We start from the raw sequence: 16334 nt of genomic DNA on the forward strand, positions 1-16334 counted from the left end.
CGGGGCCAGGCCACGCCTCGCCTCGCTGTTTGGGGAGGCATAGCCTCCCCCAGCCTTCCCTACCTGGCCCTTCATACAATTTCCGTACCCGATGTGGCCCTAGGACCAAAAAGTTTGCCCACCCCTGGTGTAGACGCTGCGTTACCTATGCTGAACCTAACAGTCCTCCAGCAGCTGTCCCACAATGCCCGACAGTGACCGCTCTGGTCACAACTGTGAACTCCACTGCCTGGGCTCACAGAGACTGGAAGCCCCTCCCTCCCACCTGCTTTGAAGCCCTGTGAATTTTTGAAACGCCTTGTCCTGATTGTCCAGCTTGGTGTGCACAGCTAGCCGCTCTCCACTGCTGGGTGTCCCTGCCCAGGTGACCATGCTGGCAACACATCACAGACATGCTCCGGCTTGGAGTAGGCAGGAGATATTGGATATTGGATACTGGGGAGAAGAGGCTGGAGCAGCTGTAGAAACAGGGACATCTCCGAGCAGCTTGCATGGGGCATGCGGGAGAAGGGGTCTGACAGGGACCAGCAGCAGCGCCACGTGAGAGTGAAGGAACTGCGGCAGACACACCAGACGGCTAGGGAAGCGTATCAGCAGAGCTGCTGCTTTTACAAAGAGCTGCATGCCAGACTTGGTGGACACCCCACAACCACCCCACACACCACCGTGGATACCTCCAAAGAGCCCAAGTCACACACCCCAGCATGAACAGCAAAGACGAGGAGGAGGTGGAAGAGGACAATGGGGGCCATGCAACCGGCGGGTGGTGATCCAGCTACGTCGCTTGCCAGGCCCTCTTTAAGACTGCACTGCGGGCCAGTCAGTCCCGGTAGTTGAGCATAGATGAGCCCGATGCAGGAGAAGGAGCCCCGTGTAAGTGTGTAAATGTATTTTCCATTGCAGTGATGTTCTGATGGTGCCCCCGACTTAGTAGGACACAGCTATCGCCTTTTCAGGCCTTTACTCGTACTAGGAGAGGAAGCGGAACAACTGAGAGAGGTGGCATTAGCTGCTGCTCATTCCCCTATACAGTGAGGTGGGGCTATGCGGAGCTGTTTATGCACACAGGTGTGTCCCTTGAACCCTCCTGAGAGATCTCGATGAAACTTCCATGGAGCTACTCTGCAGTCCTTCCCGAAGGTTTCTAGGGATGGCAGCCTTATTTCTTCCTCTGCGGTGGGACATGTTCCCACGCCAGTCAGTGATCACTTCGGCAGGCACCATTGCAGAGCACAGACTAGCAGCATACAGGCCCGGGAGGCTTTGGGACGCCTGCAGCAGCTGTGCTCTCTGTGCCTTTGTCACCCTCAGGAGTGAGATATCAGCGAAAACCATGACCACCTGCGGGAAATGGTGCCCGTATTCAGTGCCAGGGCCCTATATTCATATAGTTTCATGCAATGGAGCAGTTCCCTCATTTTCCTCACCCCTGACAGGCCATACTCACCACGGCTGGTGTTGTGAGTGGCACCATGCACAAGCACTCAGAAGCAGAACAACAATAAGCACGTCTTCTTTAAAACATCAGGGGGCTGAGGAAAGGGAGTTCTCAATCTTAACTTTCACTTTCCATTGTGAGTCCTGACAACGGTACCTCTGGGTGTGGGATCTGCAACTGCTACTGTTGCGGCCTTGAGGGGTTCTCCCTCCATGGAACGCCTGAGGCGGAGAAAGAAGAGGCGGAGAAAGAAGAGGACTCAGGATGACGTGTTCACTGAGATCCTGCAAGCTAGTGCTGTGTCAGGCCATGAGCAAAGGGCCTGGAGGGCGAACACTGAAGACAGCTTGGAGAAAGAAAGAGCACACTGGAGAAAGGCCCAGGAGTCCCAGCAGGAAGAGGAGAGGGAGATGTACCGGGACGTAATGGAGCTTCTTCAGCAGCAGATGCTGCAGACTCTTGTAGACCTCCAGGTTCAACAGCATAGGCTCACCTCCCTTTGCAGTCGATGGAAAACTCCATTACAGCTAGGGTTGCCAACGGTCCTATATTACAAGGAGTGTCCCTTATGTAACCCTTCCACCAGTTGAAGTCAGCAGCAACAAGGACTGGGCTCAATATCTAGGAATTCATTTTCAACAGTGCAACACAGAACTGTCTGGAAGCCCCACCTCGTAACCTGGGACAATCACACATCACCCCTTGGGCGCCTCTAGAGGCAACACTTCCCCTCTCACAAGCACAGAGTCTGAGTTTAGAAAAGACACATAATAAAAAGGGGGAGAGTAACCCAATATTAACTTGGGAAAACGCTGCTTGCAGGATTCATAAGCATAAAACCATGAACAAAACCTGCACCGGAGAGCATGTTGGACAGTGTCCTTTTGCCTCAGGTTCTTAAGTCCAACAAACAAAAATTCCTTTCACATGCCCCACTTAAAGTGGTTGTCCTTGGTCAGTGAAGACCCAGAGTTCAGAGGTGCATCTGTGCAAGTACACCTCCCACCCTGGTAGGGGTGAGGGTTACTTGCTCCATCATCCACATACTCATCCCCACCCTTCCTCAACTCCACTGGCGTGTGGTACCCCTGTCCCCTAACTAGCGAGAGCAGTTCAGTTGAGGGTGAAACCCTCAGTCAGGGCATGCTGAGCACAGTTCTGCCCACCCCTTGATTCACACAACAAGGATAATGACCCTTTATTACCCCTGCACCCAATAAGAAAGTGACTTGTGATCCAACCGCCCCATCATGCTTAGCACCTAGGCAGGGTGGGCGTGTCCATGCAAACAAGGTTGGCTCCTGAAGTCTTCCACTAGATATCGGGAGAGCTCACTCAAACCCTGCTTACGCTTATTTAAATAGAAAATTGCGTTATATGGGATGCCTTTTAGCCCGTATTTCAACGTGTTAAACATATTCTCATTATTCAAAGCCAGTTTTAGTATTACCTCACTTTCCAATTAAATAAAGTTTGTAAAATTAGACAATTTAGAATTGGTCCCATGATTTGCTGAACCAATGTACCTCTAGTGCAAAAGGTTCCCAAACTGTGGGGCACGGCCCCACGAGGGGGGAGGCGCAATACAGTTATCAGGGGGGCAGGAAGACCTGATGAGGCCACGCTGAAAGGCTGGAGTCAGGAGGGGGGACTCTGTCCAGCAGGGAAAGCGGGCAGGGAAAGTGCACAGGGCTCTGTGCAGGTAGGCTCGGCTGCCAGCACCTGGCTCCCTTCCCACCTCACTTCCCCACTGCTGCAGCAGCCACTAAACCAACAGTTATGCTCCTCTGCTAGGGATGTTGGCAGAGACTCTGTGAGCAGGGAATGGAAGGCTATATCTCAGGAGTGCTGACCCCCATGCCAGACAGAGCCCCTTCCTGGCCCTGGCCCTTCAGTGCAGTTCCAGGGCACACGGCCCCGTCCACTTGCCCTGCTAGATGGCGCCTGTGCAGGGAAAGCAGATGGAGCCTTGCTCAAGAGCTGGAGTCAGCAGGGGGCCCTGTCCAGCAGGAGGCCAGTACTCAGGGGTGCATCTTTCCAGTCACTCCCGACCCTGGCCCTGCAGTGCTGCCCTGTTCACGTCCAGAGCTGGGTCCCGGCAGCCAAGACTGCTGCAGGGAATGGAAAGTTTCCTCAACAGCCCCATGATTAGTGCTCCCCACCCTTGTGATATCGGGAGCCCCACTGGGTACAGGGTACTCCTCCCCCGTAGGGGTGGTAAGAAAACAGTTCTGTGTATTTTTGAAATACAATTTTGGCAACCCTAATTACAGCACCTCCTGAGCCCCCCTCAGCATTCCACATGGCATCAGGGGCTGCATCCCTAGCCCTCCCACTCCACCCTGGGGGGGACATTAAAGGACAACCACAGCTTTACGTGCACTGACCTGTGAAAGCCACGGTTGCTGTCTGTGTAGCTAAAATGGACAGGCACGTTCTTTCCCCTAGTTAAGTTCTTTTCCCTTCCTTCACTAAGTTTTTAGTGTATTTGCTTTTAAATTGCACAGATTTTAATTTGCACTGTTTTTGTTGCTCAATAAAATTCTATTATTTGGAAAATAAATTCCTCTTTATTAGTTCACAACATATGCTGCAGAGTGCCTAGTGGTTCTGAAAGCACCCGCTTACTTGTTATTGTATAGTGCGATGACTTGTAGGATCAGTGACGAACAGGGTAATAATCATAAACGTACAGCAAGCACCGCACAGTTAGTAGGTGCATTGACAGTGTTATATTCAGAAATGTACACCAAGCACTGCACAATTTCTAACAGGCCCTGAAACAGCAGGGCCAAGTAGAGCACAGTACATCACAATGCATCACTGTGGCCCACTGTTAAAGTGCTCTTTCAAGGCCTCCTTGAGCCATTGAGCTCTTCTAATAGCCCTGTGTTCAAATACAACAGACAGCCGCTCCATCTGCACCCCGGTGGCAACTTTGCTTCACAGATATGATGCAGGACACAGCAGGCAGCTATAGCCATTGGGATGTTTTTTTCCACTGAGATACAATCTTGTGAGTAAACAGTGCCAGCATCCCTTTAGACTACCAAAAGCACATTCAACTGTCATTCTACACCTGATGAGCTCATAGGTGAACCTTTGTTTGGTGCTGTTGAGGTGGCTTCATGAGCCAAGGAGCAAGGGGTAGGCTGGGTCCCTCAGGATCATTACTGGCATTTCAACATCGCCAATGGTAATCCATTGGTTGAGAAAGATCCCTGCTTGTAGCATTCTGAACAGTCCTGCATTCTTAAAGATGTGAGTGTTATGCACCTTTCTTGATGAGCCAACACTGATGTCAGTGAAGCATCCCTGGTGATCCACCAACGCTTGCATAACCATAGAAAAGCAGACCTTTCTGTTGACGTACCCTATGGCAAGGTGGTCTCGTGCCAAAATAGGGATATGCATGCTGCCTGTTGTACCACCGCAGTTTGGCAATTCCATTGCCTCAGATCCAGCCACTGTGTCCTGCATATTGATGAGAGTCGCAGTCCTGCATAGCAGGAGACAATTAATAGCCCTAGACACTTGCATGACAATGATCCCCACAGTGGATTTTCCCCACGCTAAAATGATTTCCCAAGTTTCCACAGTGCAGTCGACACTCGCTTCTCTACTGTCAGTGCAGCTCTCAGCTTGGTGTCCCTGCACTGGAGGGCTCGGGCGAGCTCAGAACATAGATCCAGGAATGTGGCCTTGCACATTCAGAAGTTCTGTAACCACTGCTCATCATCCCAAGCCAGCATTATGCTGTGATCCCACCAGTCAGTGCTCATTTCTCAGGCCCAGAAGCGGCGCTCCACCCTCTGCAGCTGCTCTGTGAACACCACCAACAACCGTGAACTGGTTCTCACTATGTCCCACAGCCACCTGTTCTCCCTGAAACCACCACGTTCCCTGCTGACTTGGTCTTCCCACAGCTCTGCAGATACTGGAGGATTGCGCCTCCTGTGACTGCAGCACTTAAAATAGTGCAGAGCTGCGAAGGCTCCATGTTTCTGTTAGAGATGGCGGGCAGTGAGGAAGGCCACATGGGTTCATGGGATTTTTTTTTTTAAAAAGGTGAAAAAATGATGGGATATAGCTGACACGATGGGATGGAGACAGTTGCACCCTGGAAAAGTTGACCCCTTGCTCCCAGGCACCCATGCACAACTCATTTCTGCCCCACCATGCGTTGCCAAAACTTCCCAAAAGACACTGCGCTGGACGGTAGCGGGTTGCACACTGGGCTCCCTACCCATGATGCAGTGCACCATGCATTGACACAAGCACTCCTGGTGAGTACCCGCAGCACTGATGCCAGGAGCCAAATATGCATGCTCACAAGCGAAATACTAACTGTGGTGGCTTTATGCTGACATAATTTGCATTGGCAAGAGTTTGTAGTATAGACATGGCATTAGTTACTCAGGGCAGGGATTGTCCTTACTAAGTTTGTAGGGTGCCCAGCACAATGGAGCCCCCAGGCACTACTGTAATATACATAATAATATCAACAACAACAACCAACAACAACAGAGAAACAAATGATTAAATGGGTCATAGAGATTCAACTCCCTCCTAAAGGTGGCTCCTTGTTACAGGATGAGTGGCCCCTTTAAGGGGGAGCAGGATCCAGCACACCTGTAACTGATTACCTACTGTCCAATTGGGCTTTAGAGAAAGACACTGCAATGTCTAGCGAGAGGGGGAAACCAGATCACAAGAGGTCAGGGGCTAATTTTGTTTACTCCTGAAAAAGATGGCACCTCTAGCAGCCCCTGCAAGTGCTATACAGGAGCACTGGTTCATGGCTGACTGACCCTGCAGGAATTGTGCCCCTTACTGAGTCACCCACATCACTTCCTGCAGCACCCTTAGTTCTCCCATCCAAGTACTGACAAGGGCCAACGTTGCTTATTAGAACTGAGAGGATTACAGCCCAAGTTACTACAAATCTCAGCAGCAGTCAAACCTTTTAACCAGTCAGATCACCCAGTTCACTCTGAAGCCCTGCCTGAGATCTGTTTTGCAAATTAACTCTACTCCCTCCGCCGTCACAAAATGACAAAAAAATTACATGTAATATTATCAAAAAGAACAGGAGTACTTGTGGCACCTTAGAGCCTAACAAATTTATTTGAGCCTAAGCTTTCATGAGCTACAGCTCACTTCAAAAGCTTATGCTCAAATAAATTTGTTAGTCTCTAAGGTGCCACAAGTCCTCCTTTTCTTTTTGCGAATTCAGACTAACACGGCTGCTACTCTGAAACATGTAATATTATTAGCAGTTACCAGATGGCGCTATTGTGTATAGCCTTACAAGTTCTGTTTAACTGAATGTAGAGGCAGTTAGACCGTGGAGACAAGCTTGTGGGCAGTTGTGATACAATACTTTCTAGAAGTTAGTCACCAGTAAAGTTTGTTCCCTACCTGAGTGCCAACTGGAATAATCTCTTAGGTGCAGAGATGCTGCTCACTGTCATGCATGCAGAGAAAACCATCCAGGGCTCAGAAGGCCTGTGAGTGCAGAAGCAGCCTAAGAAAGGAATTGACCAAAGTTAGGGAGCTTACTGGAGTCTCGTTGCCCATGAGGAACTGGGAAAGAAAGGACCTTCCTGAGGGCTGGATGAAGTTCACGCAGCAGGAAGCACTTGTCTTCAAGAGCCCTCTGAAGTCTGAAGAGGAGAAAAATTACCTGTGAGCACAGCACACTATATTTAATTCATATGTCTCGCCTAAGCTAACCCAATTGTTGGCACGTTATACAAATACAAGGTCCAAGTAGACACATAGAAGAGCGTGTCACAGAATGAATGTTGCTATCTGGAGACTGTGCAGTCACTGACACGGATGCTCTGAAGCAGTGGTTGCTAAATCTTATTGCTTCACATTCCACCTTCTTAAAAAAAAATGGATGTTTGAAATACCACATGAAAATACCTTCTACTTGTGTACATTTATTTTAAGTATTTCTGGACTCTATAGCAACGTAAGTGCCCGAGGAACCCTAAAACATTGGATTATAACGTCCTTTTTAAACACTGCAGGTTTTTATCAGTGCACCAGTGTGTTTTTTTCAGGTGAGGGGGGCTCTGGGAGCATTACACAGAATTGTACATGTTCGCCTCAGTCGCCCAAACTGCACGGCTTGGGGCAAGCTGAAGGTAGACCTAGCAGAAAGCTGGAGAAGAGTACAGTGCTCATCTGCACAGCCACAGTGCACGGCCCACCACTTTATGCCAGTAGAGTTGGTGAGTGTTAGCCACTGTTATGGCTGAAAGCAACCAGGAAAATGCATTTTGATTCTGGGGCATTTTCTGCCCTGCCACAGTGCATGCGACAATTTCTTGTTTGAGATTGAAAGATGTTTACTTTTTTGGCATCCCACTTGCAACAAGCTCCCGAATTGCCGCTGTTTAGAAACCCTACTCTAAAGTAGGTTGAGGCTGATGTCGGCACAGAACCAGCTCCAAAGTCAGGGAACCACAACCAGAATCTGGCCTGTGCCCTAATGAGATGCCCAGCAAGGTTCTGTGTTTACCAGAATGAGGCAACTAATTGTCAGTTCAGGCATACTGTGATATAAGTCAAAACGCGTCCATTCTAGCTGATACATCCAACTTGGAGGTGCTGTGCTACCGCATGAAGGAAAGCCTGTGGTTCATGCATTCAAGACTCTCACATGCATGGAAATAAAGTGTGCACAGACTGAAAAAGCAGTGTGTGCAGTTGTCTTGTTTGAGTCCTTTCATGAATAGGTGCACAGGAGAGGCATTACAGTGGACTCTGGCCATAAGCCTTAGAGGCCAGCATGCTAATAATTCCTCATGTGTGTTAGCCAGTGCATATATTATACATATAACTTGCATCACAAGTGAAGCATATGATGTGAATATTGTAGGTATTGGGCAGTTCTGCCAACTGAATTGTGTTGTTTTTCCCACAATGATGTTCACTCTTGTTCACTAGTATATCCCACAATGCCTTGGAACAGGACAACTCAGCATTTGGCATAAGTGGATAGGAAAACGGTCAAAGATCAAATTAATATTCTGCCCCAGTACAAGCTGGGGAGGTACCTTCAGAGACCAGTACCTAGAACACTAGTATCGAAAACAATAAGAATGGTACAGAACAAGTTAAGGAACTGGTCCAAACTAAGGGGTTGGATCTTAGAAAGCACTTTATACATCATCATCTATAAGCAATCGCCTTATAAATACACGTGGTTTTGGGGGCGTATCTCCGAAGCACACCTACTGTGTAAGGTGAACATGCTGGGAGATGAGAATTGCTGCCCAAAAGGAGGGGTATATAGGTCTCCTTTTTATATTGCGCTAGTTTGTCTTAGACAAGAAGTTGACTAACGTTAGTTATTTGGTCTTGAATATTTTTCATAACAAACCACAAGTATAGTCAACTAACTTGCTAAACAACGTATTCAATATGTGGCTGCACCACCAGGGCCACAAAAGAGTGATGTTGTACCTGCGGAAATACGATGCTGTGGTTAAATGCAGACTAGAGGAAGATATACCAATCGCTGACATTGTAAGCAGATCCTTTGTGGCAGGCATGACAATATGGAGGAATCATTCGAGGCCTTAGTCCTTTTAGTCACAGCTGGTTAAACTGACTCAGACGAGAAAAATCAACTGAACTGAGGGCTGCAGCTAAGCAAGAGCCTCCGTGATCTGCGTTGCTGGAAACAATTGTCATTGACCAGCCAAAAGAGAACTGTGTGTTGCCAGCACCAGCATAAGATTATGAAGCAAAGCAGCTGGGAACCACCACTGTCAACAGACACATGAGAGGGCAGGGACCTGCCACAGGGGCCATCCGCCCCCTTCTCCAAGGAATAAGCACAGTGTCGCCTCCTCACTCCCCTGGCAGGGAGACACTGGTAGGAGGCAGCCTTCAGATACTGTGGGCCAGGTTGTGAGGTTTTTATTTCCATTTCTTTCTTCCCCTGCTCTTCCCAACTGAAGCTGCATCAGTTCCTGTGGGCTGGGTTGGAAGAAAGGCCGGTGCTGTGGGGAGCCATGTCAGACCGGCTGTGGCATCGGGGCAAACGGGAAAGTGGGGACATCGTTACAGCGGAGGGGGAGGGAGCGAGTAAAGCAAGGAGAAATTGCACCTAACTCGCTCTGAACTTCTTCCGCCAAGTTCACTGATTTGTTGTTTGTCTGTTGCCTTCTGTTTGTCTTTCTACCACCTTTCGTCTGTTTCTGTTTATCTTGTCTTTTGCGACTGGAAGTTCTTCAGGCTGTGGACTGTCTTTGTACAGCGCCTAGCACAATGGGGCCCTGATCTCAGTTGGGGCCGCAAGATACTACAAATAATGGTAATGCATTTAAAACATTGCATGGGAAGCTAATGGTTGAGGATGAGTGGCTCTCTAAAGGTGAAAGACTTGTGGTGTCAGGAGTTGGGCCATCCAATAGGGACACGTGAGAGCGGAGAAGTGCATAGCCACATGTATTGTGGCATGAATGCACAAATCAGACAGTGCTTTCAAGCTGGCCAGTTTGCCTCCTGCATCACACTTCAAAATTGAAGGAGCTCCTAATCCAGGACATACCATCCTGACCATGACAAAAGGGGGCAGCATCCCTTTCCCCACTGGATAGTGAAAACTAGGTAGTGGTAATGAACTATTGAAGTTCTAACTTTGAACTAGAGCGACCGAGAAACAAAACCCTCCCCAATGATTGCCAAGCACAGAAGCCCCTTTGTGTGACAAGGAATATCTGAGGAGTTGCTATCAGATGAGCCCTGCCTTGCCCCACTCATGAGAATTCCAACAGCTTGCCCATAGTTGTGATTTTTGTCAAAGAATATAAGAGCATAACAACATAAGAAAGGCCATACTGGGTCTGACCAAAGGTCCATCCAGCCCAGTATCCTGTCTACCAATGGTGGCCAAAGCCAGGTGCCCCAGAGGGAGTGAACCTAACAGGTAATGATGAAGTGATCTGTCTCCTGCCATCCATCTCCACCCTCTGACAAACAGAGGCTAGGGACACCATTCCTTACCCATCCTGGCTAATAGCCATTAATGGACTTAACCTCCATGAATTTATCCAGTTCTCTTTTAAACCTTGTTATATTCCTAGCCTTCACAACCTCCTCAGGCAAGGAGTTCCACAGGTTGACTGTGCGCTGCATGAAGAACTACTTCTTTTTATTTGTTTTAAACCTGCTGCCCATTAATTTCATTTGGTGGCCCCTAGTTCTTATATTATGGGAACAAGTGAATCACTTTTCCGTATTCACTTTCTCATGATTTTATGTACCTCTATCATATCCCCCCTGAGTCTCCTCTTTTCCAAGCTGAAAAGTCCTAGCCTCTTTAATCTCTCCTCATATGCGATCCGTTCCAAATCCCTAATCATTTTAGTTGCCCTTCTCTGAACCTTTTCTAATGCCAGTATATCTTTTTTGAGATGAGGGGACCACATCTGTACTCTGTATTCAAGATGTGGATGTACCATGGATTTATATAAGGGCAATAAGATATTCTCCGTCTTAGCCTCTATCCTTTTTTAATGATTCCTAACATCCTGTTTGCTTTTTTGACTGCACACTGCATGGACGTCTTCAGAGAACTATCCACGATGACTCCAAGATCTTTCTCCTGATTAGTTGTAGCTAAATTAGCCCCCATCATATTGTATGTATAGTTGGGGTTATTTTTTCCAATGTGCATTACTTTACATTTATCCGCATTAAATTTTATTTGCCATTTTGTTGCCCAATCACTTAGTTTTGTGAGATCTTTTTGAAGTTCTTCACAGTCTGCTTTGGTCTTAACTATTTTGAGCATTTTAGTATCATCTGCAGACTTTGCCATCTCACTGTTTACCCCTTTCTCCAGATCATTTATGAATAAGTTGAATAGGATTGGTCCTAGGACTGACCCTTGGAGAACACCACTAGTTACCCCTCTCCATTCTGAAAATTTACCATTTATTCCTACCCTTTGTTCCCTGTCTTTTGACCAGTTCTCAATCAGTGAAAGGATCTTCCCTCTTACCCCATTAGTATCACATAAGTATCATAGCAAGGTCCCATTAGTCACAATCCAATGGGCAAACAGAAACAGCACAGACTGCAAACTGCTTACTGGGACAGATAAAACAGAGCCGAGGAGCCCAATGCTTTGCTCTGCTGGAGTCGCGGAGCACACCGGCTCATGGCATGGGATCCTCTGCCAAATTCCTAATCTGCTTTGTCAGTGACAACAAGAAGTCATCAGCCCAGGTAAAGCTCAGGAAATGTTGAAGGCTAGAGAAGCCTGCTGGACAGATATGACACTAGGAACTTCAGAGCCAAACCTCTTCTCCAGGAAGGAGAGAGAGGGTGGACGTGCAGAACCCTGATAGTCAGTGGCAGCTGGCACTGTCAAAGCCAAGTTATACAAATAGCAAGCCCATCTGGTAACAACAGACAATGGAGGAATTTAAACTTTAACCCAGTTGGCTCTAATTTTTATTCCAGAAGGTCTCTGTCCAGCCCACAAGGCAGATTTGTTCGCCAGGACGACTTCACACTACCTCTGACCGTGCCTGAGGTTTGGACAATCATTTTACCTGTGATGGTCGTATAGCATCCAACTCTATCAACATTTGGAACAGAGTTAACCTCTGAATATTACAATTTGAAGTCAAATAGTGTTCTGAAGTTATACTTGGGTACAATGTTTTTTTAAATATTAAAAAGTGATGTTCAGCAAAGGTGAAGTCTATGATAATAGCAAACTTGATAAATTTTCTTTTTCTTCTCTCAAAAGGGTGTGTAGCATTAGGAGTGATCAGACGGTACTATTACAGTCTTACAAGATCAATTTAATGATGGCACAGTGTCAAGGCTGATTCCCCACTCTGGCACTTTGAGCGCAGAAGGTGGGGACCCGCAAGGATTCTAAAAATTAATACTGATCACTCCAGGCTTTTATTAAACTTCCAAAGTTACAGCTTCTCTCTGACCTTGGATGGGTAGATGCTGCCACCACGCAAGTGCAAAAACCCTTTGAGAACCCAGGAAGGCGCAGTTGGGAATTCCTTCCTGTGGGATACCCTCAAGCCCTTTCACTCACCCCGCCCCCCCCCCCGGGGAAGAGCTGAGAAAGAAAACAAAGGAAATCAGCTGTTGCCACCAGCTAATTAAACAACATATGCACAAGCCTCTTAGGACACAAAAATCCAATTCGGTTCTTAAAAAAAGGTAAATTTTATTAAAAACAAAAAGAAAAAATACATCTGGAACTTAGGCTTTTTTCTATATAAAAAACCCCCAAACAATTACAAGGATTAAGCATCAAGATCACTCTCGAGGTCCAGCTTAAAGGTTACAAGCAAAACAAAAGCACCTGGGGTTGGCACAGAGGAGTCCACAAGCCATAAAGAAATAAAAGGGATAAACCTAAATGCGTCTTCCTAGACATTTCCTGATCTACTTACGTATCTGGGGTTTCAAATGAGTAGTTTCTAGGTATGATTTGATGATTTTTCATACCTGGTGCTAGCTCTTACAGCATAGTTCCAGCCCTGTCTCTGCTCTCTGGGAGAGCAATACAGACAGACAAAAGGGGAGTCTTGTTTCAGTTTTAAAGAGTTCTAGCCTTCCCATTGGCTCTTTTGGCCAGGTGCCCACTCACTTCCTTTTACCTATGCATCAGTGTGATACTTTTTAACCCTTTACAGGTAAAGCAAGTAGAGAACAGCTACTGAGAGGAATTTATAGCTAACTGGATGGCTGGGTGTCCATAAAAGCAGGCTGCCCCCATCCCTCTCTTCTTTTTAGAAACTGATGCACTGGGATTTTTTTTCCTCTCCAATTTGTGCTCCACGTCTACGTTCCTGGTCATGCCAAAGAGAACATCTGTGCCATGTGCTGTTTCTGTATACACACAGAATGCCTGATGTTCCTTACAGTGATGTAAGTGCAAGTCAGAGTTGCACCAGAGTAAGACTGGTGTAAAGAAGGAGAGGTGTTTCCTCTTTTGGCTCCATACCAGAGGAATGACTTTTGTACTAGTGATGATTTTCCAAGTCAGACTTAAAAATGTAGCTTTTTCCTAGTTACCCAGGATCCATTCTTGTTATTTGTATCACAGTGGTGCATTGAGGCCAAGATCAGGGGCCCCGGTATGCTAGGTCAGGGGTGGCCAAACTGAGCATGAGAAGGAGCCAGAATTTACCAATGTACATTGCCAAAGAGCCACAGTAATACGTCAGCAGCCCCCCCATCAGCTCTCCCACCCTGCTCCCAGCGTCTCCCACCTACCAGTAGCCCCACCGATCAGCACCTCCCGATCAGCTGTTTTGTAGCATGCAGGAGGCTCGGGCGGGGGAGCAAGGGCACTGCAGGCTGAGGGGAGGGGCTGGGAAGGGGTGGAGTGCCCAGGGGCAAGGTCTGTGGCAGAGCCAAGGGTTGAGCAGTGAGTACACCCTCCCCTTCTCCCCCCAGCACATTGGAAAGTTGGCGCTACAGCCCTGGAGTCAGTGCCTATATAAGGAGCCGCATATTAACTTCTGAAGAGCCGCATGTGGCTCCAGAGCCACAGGTTGGCCACCCTGTGCTAGGTGCTGTACAAACATGCAGTAAGAGAGAGCCCTTGTCGTAAAGAACTTATGAACTAGGTCAACAAGACAAAGGAAGGAAGTATTAGCAGTCCCACTGGACAGCTGCAGCCCAGAGAAGTTAGATGACTTGTCCAAGGTCGCACAGGAAGTCTGCAGCAGAAGCAGGAATCAAGCCTAGGTCTCCCAAGGCTCACTCCATTGCCTTACCTGCAAGGCCATTATTCCTCTGGCCGGGTTTGGTGTTCTGGCTGTCGAGGTGCCCTGATGTAGGATTTATAAACCCAGACATTAATGAGATGAAATACAGAAACTGAGGTTCATTTAACAGTCAGATTACAATTTTAAATACCCCAAAGTCAGGAAATGCAAGATTTAAGGTTCCCAGAGGAGGCCAGATTCTGATCTCTTAGTTACAGCCACAGAAATCCCCTCAAACCAGTGGAGTTATTCTGGTTTACACTGCTGGATCTGAGATCAGAATCTAGCCCAGTAACCTTAAATCCACACTGCAAATGCAGGAACCCAGTCTTGCCCGCAGATACATCTGTGCAGCTCCTGCTGAAGTCATTCGGAGCTGTGTGAGATCACCAGAGGCACAATTGGGCTTGTGGCATATTAAGTTTACATTTCACAGTATTATTTATAATCCCAAATATTCCAAAGGGTCCATTTTCATTGGTGGTGTCCAGGATTACACTAGCATATGTTAAGCGTGCCAGGTGAGAGTGCCGGGAGAGCATACCTCGCATGCAGTCACAAGCCACTGGTAATGCAAGTGTGGCAGACGCACCTCTGGTCACTAGAGGGAAAGCAGGGGTGGCCTAGTTGGAACATGGGAGTGAGATAAATGCAAATAGGTGCATGATCTTGGGTACTGACCTTTATGCTCAGACGGTGGCATAACAGCGCCTCGGGGTGACTCGCAGCATGGCTAAGTTATGCTGCTCCCCCACATTTACCATGCAAGTATCCCAGTGCTCAGACACAAGCAGACAGGTTCCTGGTCTCATGCATTCCTTATGAGTGCTCCTGGCTGAGGGAGTCCGTGCCCCGCAGAGGTCCTGGGAAGGTCTTGATGGTATCATTCTTTTTCTGGAGGAAACAGCGTCCCAAACTTATCCCCTTATGTTGAAGAGTCCAAGAAGACTCTGGATCAAATTATAACGACAAACAGCAACAAAAGCCCCCTTTTGTTCTGTGCTATATGAGCACCTAGCAGGGAGAGGTGGGAGTGTGTGTGGCTACTTGTGTGGCAGGAATATATGGAGTTATTTCCGCAGCACCATTGTGGGCTCCATGGTGCAATAGCAGCACAAAGCCACGCCTGTGAAGCTCACCCAGGCACTGCTGGGCTAACTGTGCTCTCAGTCACACAGGTAGATCCCAAGTGACCTGACAGAAGCCAGGGGAGTGACTGGAGTAGACAGCAGCGTAGCTGACAGCAGGGTTTAGCCCCGTTTACGTGATTCCTTTGGTCAGGAGATAGCACCTAACGTCAAAGGGTCTGGAAATGTCACACTGGGCACATTGCCAAGTGGTTTTGCAGTCCCCATGCAATGGAACTAGCTTTCAGAAAATGTGGAGACAGGAGGGGGCTTAGACTGACCATCACCTCACCTCCAGCTGCTGTAATGTCCCAACACTGCCTGCACAAATATCCAACCCGCCTTAATCGAAGGCACTGATTGGGGTATACGAGCCCCTCACAACACCCCTGTGAGGTATGGGGTGCTAGAAACCTCACTGTACAGCATGACTTGCCCAAGGTGAGGTCACACAGGAAGCCTGTGTCAGAGAAGGGCACTGAACCCAGGTCCCCAGCTAGTCCCTGCATCATCTGATGCCCTGTACAGCAATGCACCACAGACTTTGGGCCCATTCCTGAGTGGTGCAATGTTCTCACATCCCCCAGGAGTGTAAAAGGGCCAAATGCTGAGGTTCTTACTGAGCCGGTGAGGTGCTGAGCATCAGGGGTGAAGGGCTGGACTGAAGTCAATGGGAGCAGAACTGTGGCCTTCAATGGGACCTGAGACCACTCAGCCCCTCATAGGATTGCGTCCTCATTCCTAGTGCAGGCGGAACACCTCAGGCGGTCAAACCGTTGGCCCCCTCATTTCTGCAGAGGAGTTGACATTGCTCAGCTGCCCACCTGACCCACAGCCTGGGGCCCCAAGAATGACACTGCAAGACTCACGTGCATTTGGGTGTGCAAGGGGCTGCTGTCCCCCCACCACTGCGGGCCTCATCTGTCAGCGGCACGTGAGCTGTTGAGCAGTGGGAAGCCAGTTGCTGGAGCTCTGCCAATAAGATACCTTTGC

This window comes from Eretmochelys imbricata, chromosome 1 (assembly GCF_965152235.1).
Source record: "Eretmochelys imbricata isolate rEreImb1 chromosome 1, rEreImb1.hap1, whole genome shotgun sequence".
In the NCBI taxonomy this organism is placed as follows: Eukaryota; Metazoa; Chordata; order Testudines; family Cheloniidae; genus Eretmochelys; species Eretmochelys imbricata.